Source organism: Ahaetulla prasina, chromosome 1 (assembly GCF_028640845.1).
Source record: "Ahaetulla prasina isolate Xishuangbanna chromosome 1, ASM2864084v1, whole genome shotgun sequence".
Lineage (NCBI taxonomy): Eukaryota > Metazoa > Chordata > Lepidosauria > Squamata > Colubridae > Ahaetulla > Ahaetulla prasina.
In genome coordinates this window covers 201,371,291-201,392,536 of record NC_080539.1, presented here as the reverse complement: position 1 = coordinate 201,392,536, position 21,246 = coordinate 201,371,291, and positions in this window count along the sequence as shown.

The following is a 21,246-nucleotide window of genomic DNA, read 5'->3' as shown; positions in this document are numbered from 1 at the left end:
TTGTTAAAAGAATGATCATAAGTCAATGAATATCCATACGTTTTCCTCAGGAACTAATTAGGCTATGCACAAATATGTTTCTTCTGTATTAACGTGTGTGTGTATGTACACATGCATGCACACATACAAATATGAGGATATATTCAAGGCACAGGTATAGCCATAGTGATTTCTTTTTATAAAAAGGAAGTAAAGATCCATCCCATCAGGCTTCTTAGTACATTACAAACTTTATGCCAGATATTTGCATAATGAACTTTTGGAGTTGATCAAAACTGAAAACACCATGACTGAGAAGTAGGTGAGCTTCAGAGAAAGTCAATATTTTCTTGATCATTTTCTAACTCTTCAATGTTTAGTTGAAAACATACTCTGCTACAGTTTGTCCAGCACTTTATACATCTTTTATTGATCTTAGATGTCCCTTCAACCTTGTTTTCAGACCCAAATATAGAAGAAATTGAGGTACTGTTCAAAGGATAGAAGGTCATTTTTTTCTTATCCATAAATTCTATGAGCATTCCCAAATGAAAATGCAACGTAATGTGGATGGACATTACATCACAGAAACTACTGTCAAAAGAGATATTAAACAAGTTTTTATTTTGTCCCACTCACCTTTTCAATTTATCAAACTTTTTGTAGACACATTGAACAAGCCAATTCTCTATCCACCAAATTAGTTAACAGCCCTTTTTATCCTCCTCTGTGCAAATGAAGTTTACTGCTTTCATAGATGTAGATTGATCTGAAGTGGATGTTTTACATACTTAACTATTATCAAGAAAAAAATGCCTCTAATCAACTACTCCAAAACAAGTTATGGTTGTGGTGCTTGCTAGGGATCCTAAATTAAATAAACTAAATAATCCCCTGATAGAACAAGTCAAGTACTTAAGTATTTTTTCACATCATTGTTAATCATAAATCCCATACTGATTATGCTATCCTACACACTATGAGAATGAATCTCAGTTCTACAATTTTTCCATTTCTCTAAAAAAGCAAAGTTTGTACCTGAAGCACTTAGTCTTTGGAATTGAATTTGGACTTTATGGGTGAATTCCTTCTCTTTGTAAAAGAACAATCCCAATTTTTGGGATCCGTGTTCCAAGCGCCCCACCAATTTTCTAATGCAGTATTGTGCCATTTATTTAAAATCAGAGAATCTGACCGGATTCACATATTTTCCTACTAATTTAAGCAATTTTTTTCTCCCAAGTGATTCGGCTCTTCTGATCTTGGTTAACAATTTAAATTCTTTCTGGATCCAGGCACTTCATGAGAAATTAAAATCTCTTGGCTTTTCATGGGCCACAATTTTCCAGATAGACTATGAACATGTCTAACATGCCACTCTTAAGCAATGGGCTATGGAACGGAGATCCAAATGGATCTGCCAGTTTTACCAGGAACTTGTTTTTTGAGTTGTACTATTCATCTATTCCATTCTGCTAAGTACTTTAGCTGTAGAGAATTCGCCAAATTCAAAAGGGCGTTATTTCTGGCTAGATTTAATGCCTTCCCAACAACTGTTACTAAGGGGAGATATGGGAACATCTCATTTCAGTGGAGACTGTGCTCTGGTGGTGTAGGAGGAATTGAAATGCTGGATCATGTTGTATCATATTGCTCATTTTATCCTAACACATGGCAGTTGTTATCTCCATTTTAAGTCAAGCATCCTGGTCATTCTGATGCTTCTCACCTCCAGTTGTTAGCATCAAATCAATCTGTCTCTTCTTTGCCAAATGTTGCTAAATGTACACTATCCACAGTCTTTGTGTAAATAGCTCTTAGGTATTTATTTGGTTTTGCTGATTACCCATCTTAATTGTAGTTGTTTATCCAGTTGACTATGTTTATGCATTATGCTTATGTAAATGCATTGTATTTATTTTTATTAACCTGTTTGCATTCAAGAATTGTATTTCTATTTGGAATTTGCTTGTGCTGGCCTATAGAAACCATTCCTTCATTCAGGACAGATGTGAATGGGTTGAGTTTGTGGATATGTGCATGTTTGTACTCTGCTCTCCCCTGCCTTATAGCTGTCTGTATTTATGCGTACATGTGCCCTGGAACTGTAAAGTGGACTGCATACTTTCCAATCTGGTTCATATGATCAGGAAGGAAGTGACTTAGAATGGAATAGTTGGTATCAGTCCAAGCCACTGCCACTGCCACTTGCCTCTCCCATAGTGATGCACCTTGGACATTTTTCGTTCCTTTTTTTTCCCCCTCCACAGCCTTTAATTGGATGTGCCCATGGTGTGCTGCAACCAACTTATAGTGGTTCATGATTGAACTATTGTTCAACCACTATTGTTCAACCACTATTGTTCAACTACTATTGTTCCATTTTCTGGAAATTTGTGAGCCAACTGAAAGCACAGCCGAGCCATGAAGTCTAGTGCAGGGGTCTCCAACCTTGGTAACTTTAAGACTTGTGGACTTCAATTCCCAGAGTTTTGCTGGCTGAGGAACTCTGGGAGTTGAAGTCCACAAGTCCACAAGTCTTAAAGTTGTCAAGGTTGGAGACCCCTGGTTTAGTGCATCAATCACTTGTTCAGAGGCTAACAGCACAGCACAGTGGTGGCAATGCAGACAGCAAAACCTGTGGTTAAACATTTATTAGTAGACCACTTTTTGAACTATCTTGTTTTTCATTTATTTATTTGTATCATGCCATTGTTCTTTTTACAAATAACTCAAAACAATGAACACAGCCAATATATCTTCCTCTTCCTATTTTCCCCACAACAACCCTGTGAGGTGAATTGGGCTGAGAGAAAATGACCGACTCAAAGTCAGTCATCTGACTTTTATGGCTAAAATGAGACTAGGGCTCACAGTCTCTCTGCTTCTGCCCCCACACTCATTGTTCTGACTTTGAAGAATTATCCTCTTGATATAGAAGCAGACCAATCGACAGAAAGACAGAAAGAACCCTGATCCCCTTCACGTAACTTCTTTCCAGCATTCCACTTGGTTGGGGAAAAAAATCAAAAGAAAAATGGAAAAGGGTAAATATTCTGTTAACAGGAGGAGATGCAATATAATATTACTGTGTATGTTACTTATCCCTTTGTAAAGTTTGAGTCTGCACTGTAGTTTGAATTTCTCATGTAGATAAATGAAGGGAAAGCAATATAGGAACGATTATCTACAAGTGATTAAAATGAGACCTTCTACCCTTGCCATGAACATATGCTGGAAGAATGAACATCTCTTCATCTAGGAACTGGATTGGGTGGGAGTTGCACATGCACTTTCTTGCCACCAAGGAATACTTTACAGTCCTCAGATGCCACAAAGAATGCGAATAAGTCAGCTCTGGATCTGCAGAAGCCACTGGGCTCAGAAGGAATCAAGTATCTTTGGGAACTAATTCTTTCAGCCAACATGGATAAGATTTTCCATCACACTGAATGGATGGAGAACTAATAGGGAACCTCACTCTTAGATGGAATCTGAGAATTGCAATCCTCATTTCTTTCAAGAGTTTCCTTCTCCAGCAAATTCTTTGCAGCTTAGTTCATCCAAACCTATTTTTAAATAGCTTAAAATTATCTTCCACTATGCTAAACACAATTAAGATGGCTTATCTTTGTGAAGATAAAAATATCTTGGAGTTCCAAAGATCACATTGGTCTACACAAACTTCAATACAAAGTAGGCAAAAGTCCAGACCTACTTCTGCTTCTTTTATTTGCTTGTGGAAAAAAAATGTTTTTTATAGAGATGTCAAAGCTTTTAAAAACCCAACTCACGGGGAGTGTGTCATGGATATTCTGATGCGAATAGAATAGAATATAACTTTATTACAGTCATAAACCAGCAATAGGCATCACTGTTTTCAATATATTAAAAAATAATACTCACATTAATAGTGAATAATAACATCCCTGTTAAGAAAATACATGTTCTCAAACAGTTAGGGTCACTCCTTCGTTTACGTGAGTGGAGAGCTGATAAGTATGTGAGTAAATATAATTTTCCAAAAATTGTTAGAGATATCTACAAAAAATTGGCACCAGTTGACAGCTATAATTCTGTAACCATTTTTTTCCTTGTGGACATTGCAGCAACACAGAATTTTGCCACTACATGCGTGATAGCCAGGTTTGCGTCCTGGAGCAGAAAGCCTACATAAAAATTGTCTGCCCTCTCTGGCAATCTCTCTAATAAGGGGAGAATAGATACTGACCTATAAACTCTGTATAACTCACAATAAAACATGTGAGATACCTTTGACTTCTCCTTTACCACATATACATACCCTTTCTGCTATTGGTGTTCTCTTACACCTGCCCTGGAGGAGTGCTGAGGGGAGAATGTTAAATCTGGCTCTGAAGAACACTATTCTTTGTTTTGGGAAGATCAGGTCAAACACCCTGCTTGATTCTGTCCCTACTGTGGAGAGGCAACCTATTCACTTCTTCTTGGAACTCCATGTACTTTATTCTATTGATTACTACTTGCTTTGCTTGGTCAAAGCCTAGGGACATTAAGAATACCGGTGAGAGTCCGTAAGAGCCCAGCTTGTGTTCTATGACCTGTTTCCAGGGGGAGGGGAAGTTATCAGTCAACACTAGCAGGGACAGTTCCTCTGGAAAGAAATGAATTTTTAGCCAATGAATGATCATCATCTTCCAGGTTCTTACCTGAATGTAATTACCTGATGGGAATCATCCTAGTATGCTCCTTACTCTCTTTCTCCCTTCTGCTTCTAATTTGTGAAAAGGACCTTGAAAGCTTATGCTTAATATTTGATTAACCACAGCTTGCCGTGTCATCACACCATTTATTTTAACTACAGTTTCTTTGAAATGATGTCCAAGCACATGTCAATTAAGATTTATGTCATTTCTCAGCTTTGAATAATGTTAGATACTGTTAATAAAATCCAGGAGCAGAAGACTATCTTGCAACTTTCAGATGAGAATGTCTGAGATTCAGGAAGGATACTCAGGGTTTTCTTGCAATAATAAAGGTTAGTAGCTGCTGCATTCCTTGCAACTGATTGTTTTATTTTTTATTACTTTATATTTTACCTGCTTATTATTGTTCAAAAAGAAGTGGCTGATCATTTAAAAGCCTTTTCCACCTTGCCTGCAAAAAAAAATGGTGGCTGATAGCAAAGGGCCATGCCATTTTAATTAAGTTCAGTAGCTTCAATTAGTCAGGGAACTAGCAAGGAATGGAAATACTTTTCATTGTGCAAAAGGTCAAAGAAGGTTTGCAGTTGGTATCCAAATCTGAATGAAAATAATAGTCATTCTTATAATAAAAACTATGTAGCTCAAATTATTTCATATGCAGAAGCTCATATATTGGGGGTAAATACTTCTTGTTACGATCCACAGTGATAAATAGAATTAGGAATATGCATTTACTCTAGTTGGTTACCAGTGGCTGTTATTGTTAATTTATTATAGTATCAAAGCTAGTCTCCCAATAGATTACCTATAGACTGCTATCAGGGTAATAGCTATCAATCCCCATGACGTCTATGAATGGATCCAACCCTTTTTGAAGTCAGCCAAATGGGTAACCAGCACCACATTTTGTGGTAGCGAATTCCAAAATGTAATTATATGTAATGTAAAAAAATGTGCTGCCTGAGAAAATATAAGAAGTCTTACCTCCTACTAACCAAACCAATATACACAAAACTCTGCCAGTAAAATTATTTTGTGGCAGCGGGGGAGGGGGGAGGGAGGGGGGCAGAGGAGAGGACCATAAGGATCATTCCTTCACCCTGGTTGAAAACATCAACAATTAAGTAAATCAATAACAATCTACTGATATCCAAAATTGCTGCCTCTCTCTATCTAATGGCAGGGCTGGCTGTGAAACCCACCCTGTGTCCTACGTTAAGGAACCTATAACTGTTACTGGCTTTTTTTAAATGCATTCACAAATTCCCAAATCTAAGAATATCACCTCATTTTGAATGGCCCCAAGGATCTACTTATCCATATCTTTCTTTCATACTCTTTTTTCCTTCTCTTTTCACAGAGATCATTCCATTTTCAGAACCTTAAATAAAACACATTAATTTATAAAAGCCTTCCTGTGCTGATAACAGACAAAGGGCAAACTCATAATTCTTGGTTGTGTACACAAAGAATGAAACTAAACAAATGTGTGGGAAACAAGGACCAACTAATCTGACAGTGTCAAGCTGCCATAGCAAAAGAACTCAGCCGTAAGTATAATATTTGATTTTAATATTAAGACAAAAATGCTGCAAATTCTGGAGCTTAGAATTGTCTTTTAGAAATTAAAAATGAATTGCTTAAAATCTGACTGCATTTCCTGATTTTGTGGCATTAGCACTTATGTTATTTTCCTTTTCTCTCTTTATGTCCCACTGAGTCATTTTTAACTAATAGCGAGCATGTGGAATAGATTGATTGTCTTCAGGATGATCTAACTCCAACTTAGTCTTTCAGGTCTTCCAATGGTACACTCATCACCACTGTAACTGAGTTCATCCACTTTGCTGCTAGCCATCCCCTTCTTCTTTTCTTTCCACCTTTCCACCATTAGAGTCTTTTCCACCAAAGAGTTAGGTCTTTGCACAATATATCCAAAGTAAGATAATTTGAGCATGGTCACTTGTGCTTCAAGTAAAAATTCTAGGCTGATTTGTTCAATGATCCATTGGTTGTTTCTTGGCCATCCACAGTATTCTCAGGAGGCTTCTCCATCATCAATGCTCTTCTATCCTGCTTCTTTGAAAGCCAGCATCTGCTTCAACAGAATGCTCAATCAAATATCTAGGATTCTTAGTGGATTCTTTCTTCCTGAATCCTTGACTCCAATTATTTCGTTTCCAGAGTACATTCCCAACAGCAGTTAAATTGTTTCCAGTGAAATAGTTGTTCAACTATTATGTGGCATATAACTCTGGCCTTACATAAATCTGAGAGCTTATGCAGCCATTCAATCAAATTTTCTTGTGATCTTGTTTGGCATTCCAAAATGCATCCCCTACTGAGGCTTGAAGCCAATATGCCAAGCCTTAAGACTCAGGCCTGGACTAGGATCCTAATCTTAGGCCTTAGGAATCACGTCTGCATCTACAGGCCTGATGCTTCTGCTGCTGTCAGACAATTACCAATTCCATTGGCACTGCACCTGCATAGCAAAACTCTGCAGTCTTGGCCTCTCTCCTGAATATTTAGGCCAATTAATCCTGAAGAAGGTCAATACAGTATCAACAGGAGACTCCTTCAGGTTTTGGGGTTCTAGAATCTCACAGGATTTGAAATAGACACCTAACATTAAAACCATCATTAAAAAGGCACAACAAAGAATGCTTTTCCTGTGTCAACTCAGAAAGTTCAGACTGCACCAGGAGTTTTTGATACAGTTCCACAGAGAAATTATTGAATCTGTCATTTGTACTTCTATAACTGTCTGGTTTGGCCCAGCAATTAAACAAGACAGGTACAGACTTCAATGGATAGTTAGGACTGCAGAAAATACAACTGAAACCAGCCAACCTTCCATTGAGGACCTGTATACTACACAGGCCAGAAAGGGGGCTGAGAAAATATTTACAGACCCCGCACATCCTGGACATAAATTGTTTCAACCTCTCCTCTCAGGGCGCCGCTATAGGGAATTGAATGCCAAAACAATAGACACAAAGACAATTTTTGCCTTGTGCCATCACTCTGCTGAACACCTAATTACCACAGTAATGTCTTATGCCTAAAGGATATTCACTCGTGTAATATGGCTGTATTATTATTATCCTTCTCATCTTTTCAATCACCTTCTTCTATTGATATTTATGATTATATAACTGTTGTTTGTATTACACTGAGAGTTTATGCACTGGAAACAAATTCATTGGGTATCCAATCACACTTGGCCAATAAAGCATTCTGTTCTGTTCTTTTCTGTTCTGTTCTGTTTTATTCTATAGAATTAAAGTATTACACAGTTAACTAAATAGCCAATAAAATAAGCAAAAGTACAGATACAGATAAATAAACTGAGCCATTTTAATTTTGGGTAATTGCCTTTTCAAAGTCAAGTTTTCTTAACGTAGTTTATAATTTCTAGAAGAGAATTTAAATAATAACCAACATAAATTAATGCCATGTTAAGGCCAGTCACAAGGTGTTATATTAGATGATTTCTAAAATGCTATCCAATTCTTATGTTCTGTGATTCTGTTACAGGTAAGTCACAAAAGTACTGAGATTCAAATATATATATAGGCAACTCATTTCAAGGAAACTAAAAAGGGTTTCTACAGCATCACTAAGAAATGTATTCTCAAGCAGCAGGGGAAAGAGCCACAATGCAACAATACTATTGAATTTTATAGAATAGATACTTCTCAAATAGCTAAATCACAGTATTTAAAAATGCTGAAATCAAGCAAAGGATACCTCAGATAAGAGTCACAGAGTTTGCAATTAGCTACACAATTGGCATTTTATAGAATCGCTTGTTCACTTATGAAGGTACATTACATCACAAAAAGAGTGTGGCCACCTACAGAGATAGTGATAGAGGGAGGGAGGGAGAGATGCATATTCTACAATGTCACATACACATATACATGTTTCAGCAGTTATGCTATTATAGCTGTTTATCTGAATTCATCAGCATGAGTAAGGACACACACACACTGCACTCAAACAAATGTTTTAACACATACCTTTTCTCCCACATATTCCTATTGAAAAAATTGTGTATTTATTTATTCACTTTGTATAGTAACTCATTTGTGATTCTGGGCAGCTCACATGGTTAAAACAAAGAAACACAAACAATAAACTGCAGGAAAATAATAAAAATGCAATAACCATTAAAACCAAATTTTAAAAAAACCTAATTAAAATCAAAATTAAAACCAGAAAACATAAAAAGCAGGCAAGTGCAAGTCATCATAAGTATAACCGTTTAACAGGCTCCAAACCATAACCAGATAAAAAATAGTTAACTTACAGAATACAGAATAACAGAGTTGGAAGGGGCCTTGGAGATCTTCTAGTCCAACCTTCTGCTTAGGCAGGAAATCCTACACCAATCCAGAAAAATGGCTGTCCATTCTCTTCTTAAAACCCTCTAGTGATGGAGCACCCACAACTTCTGCAGGGAAGCCATTCCTCTGATTAATTGACTTCACTGTCAGAGAATTTCTCCTTAATTCTAGATCTCTCCTTGATACATTTCCATTCATCATTTCTTGCCTCATATACTTAGATCATATACATTATTTTTGTATGTATTTGTTATTATACCCCTATCAATTTAATTTCCGTATTGCACTGTCACTGTTTGCTTAACTGTAGTTCATTAAATTAATCACTATTTATCATACAAGCTAAGTAATAACTCGTTTCCAATTCCCAGTAGCTAGATTAATATATTTTACTGATATACAGTGACAAAACAAGCTCAATTATGGCTTAGCATAAAATATGGACCCAGAGATTTCCCCTTAGGAAAACGGTCAGCTGCAACCTATATGCTATGCAGCATCCTAGAAAGACAGTTTGGTGTAATGGTTAAGGGACCAGGTTAAAAAGCAGGGGACTATGAATACTAGTCCCACTTTAGGCATGAAGCCAGTTGGGTGACCTTGGAACAGTACTCTCAATCCTGGAAGCAGGCAAAGACAAACAATTTTCAATATCTTGTCAAGAAAACTGCAGGCATTTGTTCAGGTAGTCACTAAGAGTCAACACACACTTGAAGGCACCAAAAAGAAAAAGAAAAACTACACAGAAAGCAAATGATAAATCCAAGATATATTATAAGGATAAATCAAATGAGAAATTAAAAGCACATTAAGGCTCATCAAAGCAATTGAGAAAATATATCTAAGTGTTTTAGTTTACCTGTCTTTTGCCAATTGACCACTGATCCAGAGCATCTATTTTTTGGATAAGAGATCAATAATGCCAGAGAAAACCTTGTATTGATGGTGGCAGAGATTACATACATGAATATTATAAAGGTTCCAGTCAAACGAATAGGATTAATTAATTTCAAATTGGATATATTCAGAAATTAGAACCAACGTATAAAAATAGGGAAGTATTCTACAGTATCCATGGTTCAGACCCCTTACTGTACTTTCTCCAAGGGGTCCTAGTTTTATCTTAGAAAGTAAGGTAAATCATAGGATCTGCACAAATAAGTGCTTTGCAAAGGGAACTAGCAGGAGTAACACATTTTTTTCTTTAAACACTGAAGTAGCTGTGTCTTCTAGAAGGCTTGTCACAGCTGCCATGTGAGATTTCTAGATTCTACGCATGTGTATGCACAGGCAATGCTTCCATTGAGGTTACTAGCAAAGAGAAGCATCAATATGTCCAAATGAAGATGACCTGGGAAAGATCTCCAACCAATTGGACCACATTTTCCAGAGTCCAAGTGTTTCTCAGGGCTTCCAAGAGGGTGCTTCACACTTGTCAAAGTACTTTACAAAGTAGCTCTTGAAATATTTTGCACAATTCTAGAACACGGGCCAATTATCATACATGGATATATTTGTGTCATATCTGGCATTATTATTTTTTAATGATACAGTGGTAACACATTCTAGAATACTCTCTTTTGAATCTTAATTTTTTGTTATCTAAGATAAGACAGCATATTTTAACAGCTCTCTTAAAGGATGCATTTTAGCTGTTTTAATCGTCATATTTCTCTGGTGGGGACATCAGCACATTACAATCTCTCCTTCTGCCAATCTGAAATGCTGACAAGATTTGAAAGTCATTGACCCCCTGTGGGTGCAGCAAAGACAAAAATACCTTCATCTTCCACTCCAAGAAAAAGCAAACAAAATAAAAGATTCAGTGCTGACAGAAAGAAGAGAGCGACAAAATACTTGTCAGATTCATGCCTCTTAGTTTTCTGTGGACTCTGCCAAAACCTAAGTACAAAGCTATCACAAGGACTTCTCTTAAAGGGTTTGAAGCTGTGGGAAGGTTTGAGGAAGAATTCCATCCAAAAATGAAATGAAGTCACATCTCAAAAAAGCCCCAAAATTACTTCAGAGCACTTTCATCTGAGACAGAATTCAGGTCTTCAATACAGTTGATGTTGAAGACCTAACTGCTTTCAGAGTGGCATCAAAATCAAGAATGACAAGCTCTTTCACAAAGGCTATTTCCACACTAGCAATTTATAATACCTTCTAGAATCCTCCCAACTATTGTTATGCCAAAATAAAAGTGGCACAAATTTTATATCACTACAATGAATATAAAGAATTCTATTCTTTTCTATTCTGTGTATATGATTTATTAGCGAGTTGCAATAACAATCAGTAGTTCAATACCTTAACGAATCTATTTAATAGGCCATAACTATTCCATGTTTTTGAACAAATATATAAAAATTTATGTTTTACAAGGTGAGATGCCATCAATCATAGCAAATTTTGGCATACTTAAGTTTCACTATATTGAAAGATTATTTAACCTTTTTGGGGAAATTTTGCTTACAATCTTTTACATACAATGCAATATTGCATTTTTGTCCTACTATTTAAAAATTTTCTGAGCAAAGTTCACACACAGATTGATAGCACTGAAATTGGTCAACAAACTATTGGTTGAACATGAATATCTTATCAGAGGATTTCAGCTCTTGATATATGATAAAGCTACCTATACTAAACAAGAGTATTACAAGAGATACAATTTTTGTCCTGTATAGACTCATGCCTATACCATTTGGGGGAAATGTATTGCTGTTTCACTATGTGAAATTTATTCTCAATAGTAATGGTAGTATCTTAAATACAGCTGCTTCTTTACTCATTGCTTCCATCCCTTCAATTTTCCTTTGATGATTACATCTAAGAACTGTTCTTCTGTTTAAGGTAGATGCTCTACTGCATGTATTTCATACATATCCTCACCAATGAAGCTTTTATGACACAATTCAATTGTATATCTGAGAACTTCCTTTCCAATTGTAAATCCCTGAATGGCAGTGACCTTGGACTATATTTGTCTCAAAGCAATGGTGAAACTGACAAGTTACATAAACTATTTCATCATTTTAACTACACTTAAGAATTTAGTATTATAGTATCTATAATATCATATCAACTTGCCAGGTAAAACATTCTTGGAAACTCAGAAGCTTGTATTCTATTTGGAAAAAATTTGAGTTAACTTAATAAAAGTATTGACTCAATATTGATTTTCTTTTCTCAGACAAAATCATTACCCTTTTTAAAAAAAAAACTACATTCTTGGGAGAACCCTACATGGTACACAATTTTCTTCTGATACTAAAGAGCCTGAACATCATATGAATCATATTGCTAGGTAGCAAGGAAAATCTTTTTCCCATTAATAATACCAGTAAGGCAAACCTAAGATGATCTGGGACAAAACTGCATTGAATAAAAAATGAATTATAACATAATTATCATGAAAAATGAATCACATAAATTCTTACCAAATGTACATTTAAGTCGTGTTCTTCTGTTTAGCTCAAGAGTTTAGTAGGATATAAGAATCACCCCTAAACTTGGCACTTTATTATTGTTTTTTTAAAAAGAAAATATTGGATAAACGAAGCAGATTTGAAACTTTTCAGTTACTTTTTTCTTCCCCAAAATTCAATTGGTGATTATCATCTTTAAAAACAAATAGCAAAAGCATTTATTGTATTACAGATTTTTATAAGCATTTGAAGATAACAGGCATATATAACACTCAAAAACCCCTGAAATTAGTTTAAAAGTTGATAAAATGTAAAAAAAGGTGAGGTTTTTTTGAAAAATCAACCAAAACAATAATATGATATTCAGTGTGTATGTGTGTGTGCATCTACATGTGATATATTCAAAGATAAGCAGCAGCATTCCTACTTTTTCAAGCATAGGAACAATTGTCTATATATTTTAATAACAGACTCCTAATATCTCCTGATTTTAGTGCAATTTCTTCACAAGAATTAAATGTTGCAGTTTCTTTAAAAAAGACTTGGAAAAATCCTCATACAGTGCAGGAAAAATATCCAAAATATGAATAAGAATGATCCACAATATCAACTAACCATCAAATATTGCTAGCATTGGCAGTTTAAATTAACCAAAAAGGAACCCTTCCCTGTTTACAATACAAGCTCCTATCTAAAAACCTAGGCCTTGTAATGAATAATCAATATAATCAATAAGACTGATGTCAGGTAAACCACCACTGAATTAAATTGCTATAAACAAATGATTATATATGACAATTTATATCCAATATAATGTACAAATACTTTCTGAGAACTGTTGGCACTACATTCACTTAAACACTTTCTGGCTTTTCTTACAATCCCCCCCTCCCCAATCTAATTCTTTGCCAAAGGAAATCTTTCAAGCCAATGTTTCCACTGACTCAGTCTGATTACTGAAACTTCATGTCCAAAGAATAACTGTATTAGTTTGTTGTTAGTTTTCACATGGTAATTATAAATCCTGAGGGAATTTGGGGAAAATGACTGGTCTTTCATACGGAAATCCTTTCGCAATGCCCTCTGTGCGTACATTGACACATCATCAGCACCCAAAATGAATTTTGTCAGGAGAGCCACAGCCGAACCAAGATATCTGCTCCATCTGCCACTACACCTCGCAGGGGAAATGTAAACAGATAAGGCTGCAGTCCTAGCCGACTTCGGATCCCGAACGACCTCGGCCACCAAAAGGTTTTCCCCTCTTGACACGAAAAGGATGCTAAGCCTAGGAAATGACATAATAATGTTCCCATAGCCGTGAGAGCCGCACGCACACATAAAGACTGACTCATTCGCTTCTGGTTCTCTTACCCTCCCAAAGATGCTGTGATGTAGAGGAAGAAAGGACGGGGGCGACCGCCTGCGCCACCCCAATCACCCAGCAGCCCACGCAAACAAAGCAACTTCTCCCTCCTTCTTTCCACCCACCTACCCACCCGCGGCCAGCGCAGCAGCAGAGATGAGCGCAAAATGCCAGCATAACAAGAGCCGCTCCCGCTCCCACCCACCCCCCGCAAAAGGCGGTGACTCCCCTCAGGCTTACCAGAAGCCACGCAGTCCGCAGCCGGCCCCGGGAGGCTTGAAAGCAGCAGGCAAAAAAAAAAGCACAGGTGCGGGAGGGGTTTTTCCTCCAGGGTCCGCGCTCCGGTAGGCGAGGCTTCCTGGCCTCGGCGCGCTCCTCCATGCACCACGCTGCCTCTGCAGCACCTCCCTCCCTCCAGCGGCGCCTGTGGAGGATGCTGAACGAGGACCGGAGTTGGCGAGAGAGAGAGAGGCGGAGCCGCTGCCCCGAGTCCTTGCAGAATCCGGCTCCTCCTGGCGGCGGGGGCTGCTTCATCCGCCCGCGACCCCCTTCCGCTTCGACCCTTTCTCCTCCCGGCCGCTTCCTCCTCACAAGCGCCCACTTTGCCTGCTGCGGCTGCTGGGCGCGGGTACCTTTTCTTCCCCACAGAGGGAGGGACGGAGGGAGGGGAGGGGAGGGAAGCCGGGAAAAGGGCACGAGCCTCCTCAAGAGGCGGAGGGACGGCGTCCCTTCAATCCTCCTCTGCGCCTTCTGCTCCCATTTCTCTCGCGGGCTTGAGTCAGCAGGGAAAGGCAAACGCGGGGAGTTGCCACCGCGTAGTCAAAGCCAGCGCCCGGGAAAAGGAGGCGGGGGCAATGGAGGCAGCGTCGGCGGCGCGCGGCGTTTTCTCTCGGGGGGCGACGGGGAAAGGAAGAGTAAGCGCGGGCTTTGCAGTGCTGAGAGCCAAGGGGTCGTTTGACTGTCAAAACGACGAGCGACGTAGCAAAGAGCGTGGGGTTCAACTGGAAAAGGGGACGGGTTCTCCTTTCGCCGGCGATAAAGAGCGCGTGCCTTTTCCACCCGCGTCTCCTTTCCCTCCTCTTTTTCTCTCATCTTTCCGGGGCCCCCCTGCTTGCAGGTGTGTGTGTGTATATGTATGTATATATGTATGTATGTATGTATGTATGTATGTATATATTGGCTGCTTTTATATATATATATATATAAAACTAACCCTAACCTCCACCTCTTTGCAGGGGCTGGATAAAGAATTCTGGGTAATACCAGCTGCGCCTCCCTGGCCGCGGGACTCTTCCCTCCCCGGCCCAACGTCGCACGCGCCTGAGCCGCGCCCCCCTTCAGCCGCCAGAAAACCTTCCGAGGCACAGAAGAACCCGCCGCTTCTCTGCCGGCGGAGCCGGACTCGCCGGTTGCGGCTCTTTCGCCCTTCCCTCTTCAGCGCGTGTTTTGCTGCCGAACCTCCTCAAATAGAAGCCGGTGGTAGCGGGACTCATTGATCCCACGTTCAACCGGAAAGAAGGGGGGGGGCGTTGCTGGCTTGTAATTTAGCACGGGGTTGCGACTTATAAAATGAAGGTTAAGGCTGGGATGCTGAATGTGGTACCGCAAAAGCGCCACTTGTACCCACGGGCATTTCCACTGGTGCCCACTGAGCTCCCTCCTGCCCAACCGGGTTTCCTAGTTAGGACTTTGCCAACCAAAGCATGAACTTCCAACACTGCCTTGATTTCTCACCTAAATGAGCCCCATAAAAGATAAGGCAGCTGTAGTTCACTGGGGAGTTTTGCGGAGGTATATAGGAGCAAATGCTGGAGGGCAAGGAGGGTGACTAGAGGCTCTAGTCACCCTCCTTGCCCTCCAGCATTTGCTCCTAGATACCTCTGCAAAATTTCCCATGGAGCTTCAGCTCCCTTATCTTTTAGAGAGGATGTCAAGCAGGTTCTATAATAGCTTCTGTCCCCTCCACAGCAGTCATTTTATTAATGGCCAAGCAATTCCAGCAGCCAATGTTCTCAACATTTCCAAATGTGCCCACCAGCCTAGAAAGATTGAGGGTCTTTTCCACATTGTAGCATGCTGGCTGAACTTAAATTAAACATTAGCATATTTCATAAACCAAGATTAAATGCATTATATATGAATCTAGTTAATGTCAGAACCCGCAGAATATTTTATTCCACTTGTAGGATAAAAATCACATTGAGAAACACAGAGCAAGTCTTTCTTTTCAAACTGCCACATTACTGCATTGTTTACTTCCAGAAAATGAGGTGGCTTGGGAGGGGGGAGAAGGCAAAGGGGCAACTGATAAAATGTATGATGATATCACACAAAAGCCACAGCTTTCTTCCCTCAGGCATAGGGATCAATAATCACAGCTTTTATGTGATGACGTGCTTGTTATTTTGGCATCATGGTTTGCTGTGGACACTCACTTGAGCCTATGTGCTATATAGCCACTATTCATTTGCATGGTAACAATTGTTATAAGGCAAGTAGGAATATTGTGTATAAAAGGAGAGGTTTCTCCAGTGCCTTTTAATGCACTTCTGAGCATATCTAAAAGATAAATGTAGTTTTAAGTATACTTGCACCTCAATATTATAAGGCTAAAAACCATACAAATATATTAATCAGATTTCAATATTTCTGTGTCTGTATAAACAGATCACTTCTATCTGGATTGCATTTATTAATTCATGTTCTGGATAAAACTTCAGAATACAAACATATATTACCCTAGAAAGGATCCATGTACACAAATTTGTCTATGTTAAAATATTTATTTAAATGGCTGTACATCTTAAGAAATTCTGAGTGACTTACAACAAGCATAATATGGTTAAATTATTCAAATCAAGATAGGACAAGCTTATGACATTAAGGAAGGAACTTCAGTACAAAAAGAAGCTAACGCATAGCAAGTGAAAAAGACATAGTTCTTCAATATTTTCTGCTAATGGGGTGAAAGTGCAAAAGAATAACCTATTTTTGTTGCAAAGCAAATTCCACTCCCTTCTATCCTGGAATCCATATGAAAATGGTATTGCCAGAAAGTTAAGCTTTCTGGATTAAATCTCTTTAAGCTGTTTTTAATTGATGTGTGTGCTTGTGTGTGAATTCTTTCAGTGAACCAAATACGGATTACACAAATACATTCAAATAAGATACTGCCATCTGTTCTGTAAGAGAACCGATGTAGTCTGATAGATAATTCAATGGTAAAGAACATACTGATTCAGATATTATTTCCAAGTCTGCAATGTGGCTCCTATGTCTCATAGACACATCTGATGTTCAATTAATCAACAGTATGACATGAACAGATTGTTTGAACTATCTGGAGTGTTATTGTCTGTAAGTAATAAAAATCTCTCCACTGGGGTATGTTCTGCAACCAGCCAACTCGATCCACCCTTCAAGTACGAAAGCAGAATTTTTGTTAAATTGAAGATAATAAAGTCACCCTAAAGCTTGAGAGCCAGTTTGGTGTAGAGATCAAGGCACTAGAGTAGAAACAAAGACATGAATTCTAGTCCTGCCTTATGCACAAACTCAATTGGGTGACTAGGCCAGTCTCGGCCCTAGGAAGCAGGCAAGGGCAAACAGCTAAGAAAACTGCAAGGACTTGTCCAGGTCATCCCCAGGTGTCAACACTGACTCAAAGGCACAAAAGAAAAGTCCCAATGACCTCATGGATATGTCTTTCTCATTGCTTCTTCCAGAAACTGGAAAATAGGGCAAAATGGCACTGCCACAAATCGGCCATTTTTCTGCAAGAATTTGCTGGTGTAAAACTGTAATGCTTCCTCTCCCTACTACAAAGATAGTTTATTAAATATGCTGCAGTTGGCTAGGTTCAAACGATATGCTAAGATAGGAATTCAGTTTTATATACCCCAATGGTTAAGTTCACATAGAAGGTCAAAAACAAACCACATTATTAGTTAATGCAAAATGCAACCCTAATTGTTCTCTCTCTCTGCCTAAGTCTTACAAGTGCTATTAAGAGAGGAATGGGATTTTTAGAAGCCAAAGATGAATATTTTACAATCTTATCTGAATAAGCTATTTATATTCCATCTGCAGCTTGCAAATTGCACACATAAGCTGTTGAGTAAGTTTTGCTTTGCTCATTCCTGAAATCAGGCTTTTGTCCCCCAGCTTAATGTAATGTTATTAAATGGGGAGTCTGGCAACGACTTTATTAAATCTTTCTGAGCAATCAAGTTGGGGCAGAATAAAATAATATGACTGCAGTGACAGAGTTGCTTCATTGATCTGCCCAACCCAACGTTGGTTACACAGCAATGGGCATTCTTCTCTAGTTATCTGGCTATGGAATATAAGGAGATGGGTTTGACTCCCAGACCCCTAGTATTTAGGAAAATGGAAAAATTATCTCTTCTGCCAAGCTGTTAATTATTGGCTTGAATTTTACCTTTGATTTTAATTTCATTCATTTTATATTTTATACAGTGGTTTATATTTTTTATTGTAAGCTGCCTTGACTGCAAAATAAGCAGAAAGAGAGAATAAAATGAAGGCTCCACTGTAAAAAATAAAGTGCACAGACCCTATTAAGACCCTATTAAGTATCAGCAAAAGCATGGGATTCAAAGATATTTAATACTATATTTTTTAAACATTTGGTTAAGTAGTATTCAGCATGTATTTCTGAAAAAATAATGAAGGGACATGAGTAGATATACTGCAGAACAGTCAATGGAATACCTATATTGTTATTAACTTAACGGTAATAAAGGCTTATATCTTTAGTGACAGTGTCAAGGCTATAGTGCCCTGATCTTTCAGTGATGTGACTGAAAGATGATTTACTTATGACTGTATGACCGTAACTTTGTTGCTTGTATCCTTATGATTTATATTGATACTAATTGTTTCCTGATTGCTTATTTGTAGCCTATGACTTTTGTAAGTGTTGCAAGTGTTGTACCTTGATGAAGGCATCTTTTTTTTTATGTACACTGAGAGCATATGCACCAAGACAAATTCCTTGTGTGTCCAATCACACTTGGCCAATAAAAAAATCAAATCTATTCTAATCTAATCTAATCTAATCTAATCTAATCTCCTTCCCACTTTTTCTGCCTGAAGTCTGAACTAAACTATAATGTAGTTTGCTTGATTTTGATTTAGTGTGCTGCACTCAGTAAATTATTTGTGGTCAATTCATTAAGCCATAGTTGATGAAGCCATAGTTTAGCACAATGATTGAACTCAAATATGCCTCTCAGTGGTGGGTTTCTATCGGTTCACTCTGGTTCAGGCAAACCAGTAATGGCAGTGGCGGGAAGCTCCACCCACCCACCCAGACATCATCACAGACACTCTGCACATGCGCAGAAGTGCCGCTCGCGAGTGAAGCGCACACACTCACAGTTCTGAACCAGTAGCGAAGGTAAGTGGAACCCACTACTGATGCCTCTGCTATGGATACATTGGGGTTTTATTTTTACTTCCAAATTGCTGTTACAACTTACTAAACCTAGCTTCATTTGTCTACTTCCCCAAAGTTCTGACATGCACAATTTATTCTTTGCCCCAAATATAGAATAGTTACTGTCTGTGAATTTTAAAAAGTGGCACCATAAACCAGATGCCTAAACTTGCCGACTAGTGACTAAATTGCATCTTTAATACAATGATATTTGATAGTATCCATAAATGATAGTACTTATCATTTTTATTCCAAATACAGTCTCAGTAGTGGTGCAGTCCATGTTTCAAGGCTTTTAAGGTGTCAGTTGCATAAAAGTTGAATGTCAAAATTTAACATTAATCTGGATGTTTAATACTGATTGAAGAAAAGTGCTTCAATAGATCATATTTAAATACTGGAAAAAATAGTAAATGGAAAATATTTACATATGCAAATTGGGAGGTAATTCAACTTAGATTGCTAATAATTTGAGATGGGAAAATTATTAAAGTAACGACATTTAAGCCATGCAGCAGCCTAAGCCCTATAGCAAACCTTTCATTTGCATGAAGGAATAATCCTTCCAGTCTGGTTCAGTTTGGTTCAGTTGCACTGCAAGCAGAAGTATAAAAGCCATTGATCTCATGACACAGATTTGAAGGCTGTATGGAGAAATAGTGGCCTTTTCACAAATGCCAGCAAAAGCTTAGGTGCAGTGTTTACATTTTCTTAAAAGGATGCTTTTTATGTGAAAATATGGATATACCACACAATAGTAGGTTACCATTGTGCCTAATCTGAGATTATTTCCACGGCTGACAGCAGACCATATTCAAAAGTTTAAAAACAACGAAGCTTTCCTTGGCATGTGTATAAACGATAGGAAAACAATTAATCATAGGAAATAATGTCTACATTCATCTATCTGGAAAATGTATAGGCTTTTCTGTGCTATGTTACGTTTAGCTGCCACTTAAATAAATTACTTCTGTAGCATAGGGATACAGTTCACCAATTACATTCTGATTTATCTGGGTCTTTGAATGAACAAGAGAGGAAAATCAAATGAGAGTGAATATCTCATGATCAGTTTTCGGAAATTATGCAACAGGAAGCAAACTGATCCTTTCCCCCCCATTAAATATGTTAGATTCCAAGTACATGGTTTTAATGTATAAAGTTTGAAAGTTCTACCATTGTTTGAAAGTATAGATAAAAATGATTAAAAGCAAGTGGCATGTTTATTTCACCTCCCGTGACATAATTAGTGTTATTAATGGTAGTACTAATATTGCAAAGTTTGAGAATGTCTGGTCTAGTTTATTTCTCTGTTTTCCAGTGACAAAGGAAACAATATTCTTATCTACGTCTGGAAAGACGTATAAGAAGTAGATACTATATTTCTAAAAATAAGGAATTCAGTTTTATTTGTTTCCTCCCCCCTCCCCCCAGCAAAACTAGGATGATCCTTGAGTTGAGCTGACCTAAATTTCCATGTGGGTGTATAAAATTAGTAACTTCCAAGCAATAAGTGGATCACTGAGAGGCCGCAAAGAACAGTGGAACTATAGCATCAGTTAATTCCTAGTGATACAAAAGTGTCCTCACTGAATAGCTTCTAGGAACTATCTTTCTCATGAGCACTAAATTTCCAATTCCTTTCATCAATGCCTAAAGTCTTTGGTGACAGCTGAACAAATGATAAGAGATAAAGCAGGCTGATAGAGAAAGGCAGATTCTATTGAAGAAAGGTAACACCAACTAGACATTCCCAACACTTTGGAAAAAGTTCATTCAAGATCAGTAAATCAAATATTTTCCTGAATGGGATGCACACAAATAAACGTTTGAAGGTTAAGCAGGCAACGTTAAATCTTAGGACAATTTGCTTTGAGTTTCTTTGCTTGCAATTAATATATTCTAAACCTTCAGAACCAAAATATACACTCCATGGCAGGTAATTTATGAAAACTTCTCCAAACATTTCTTT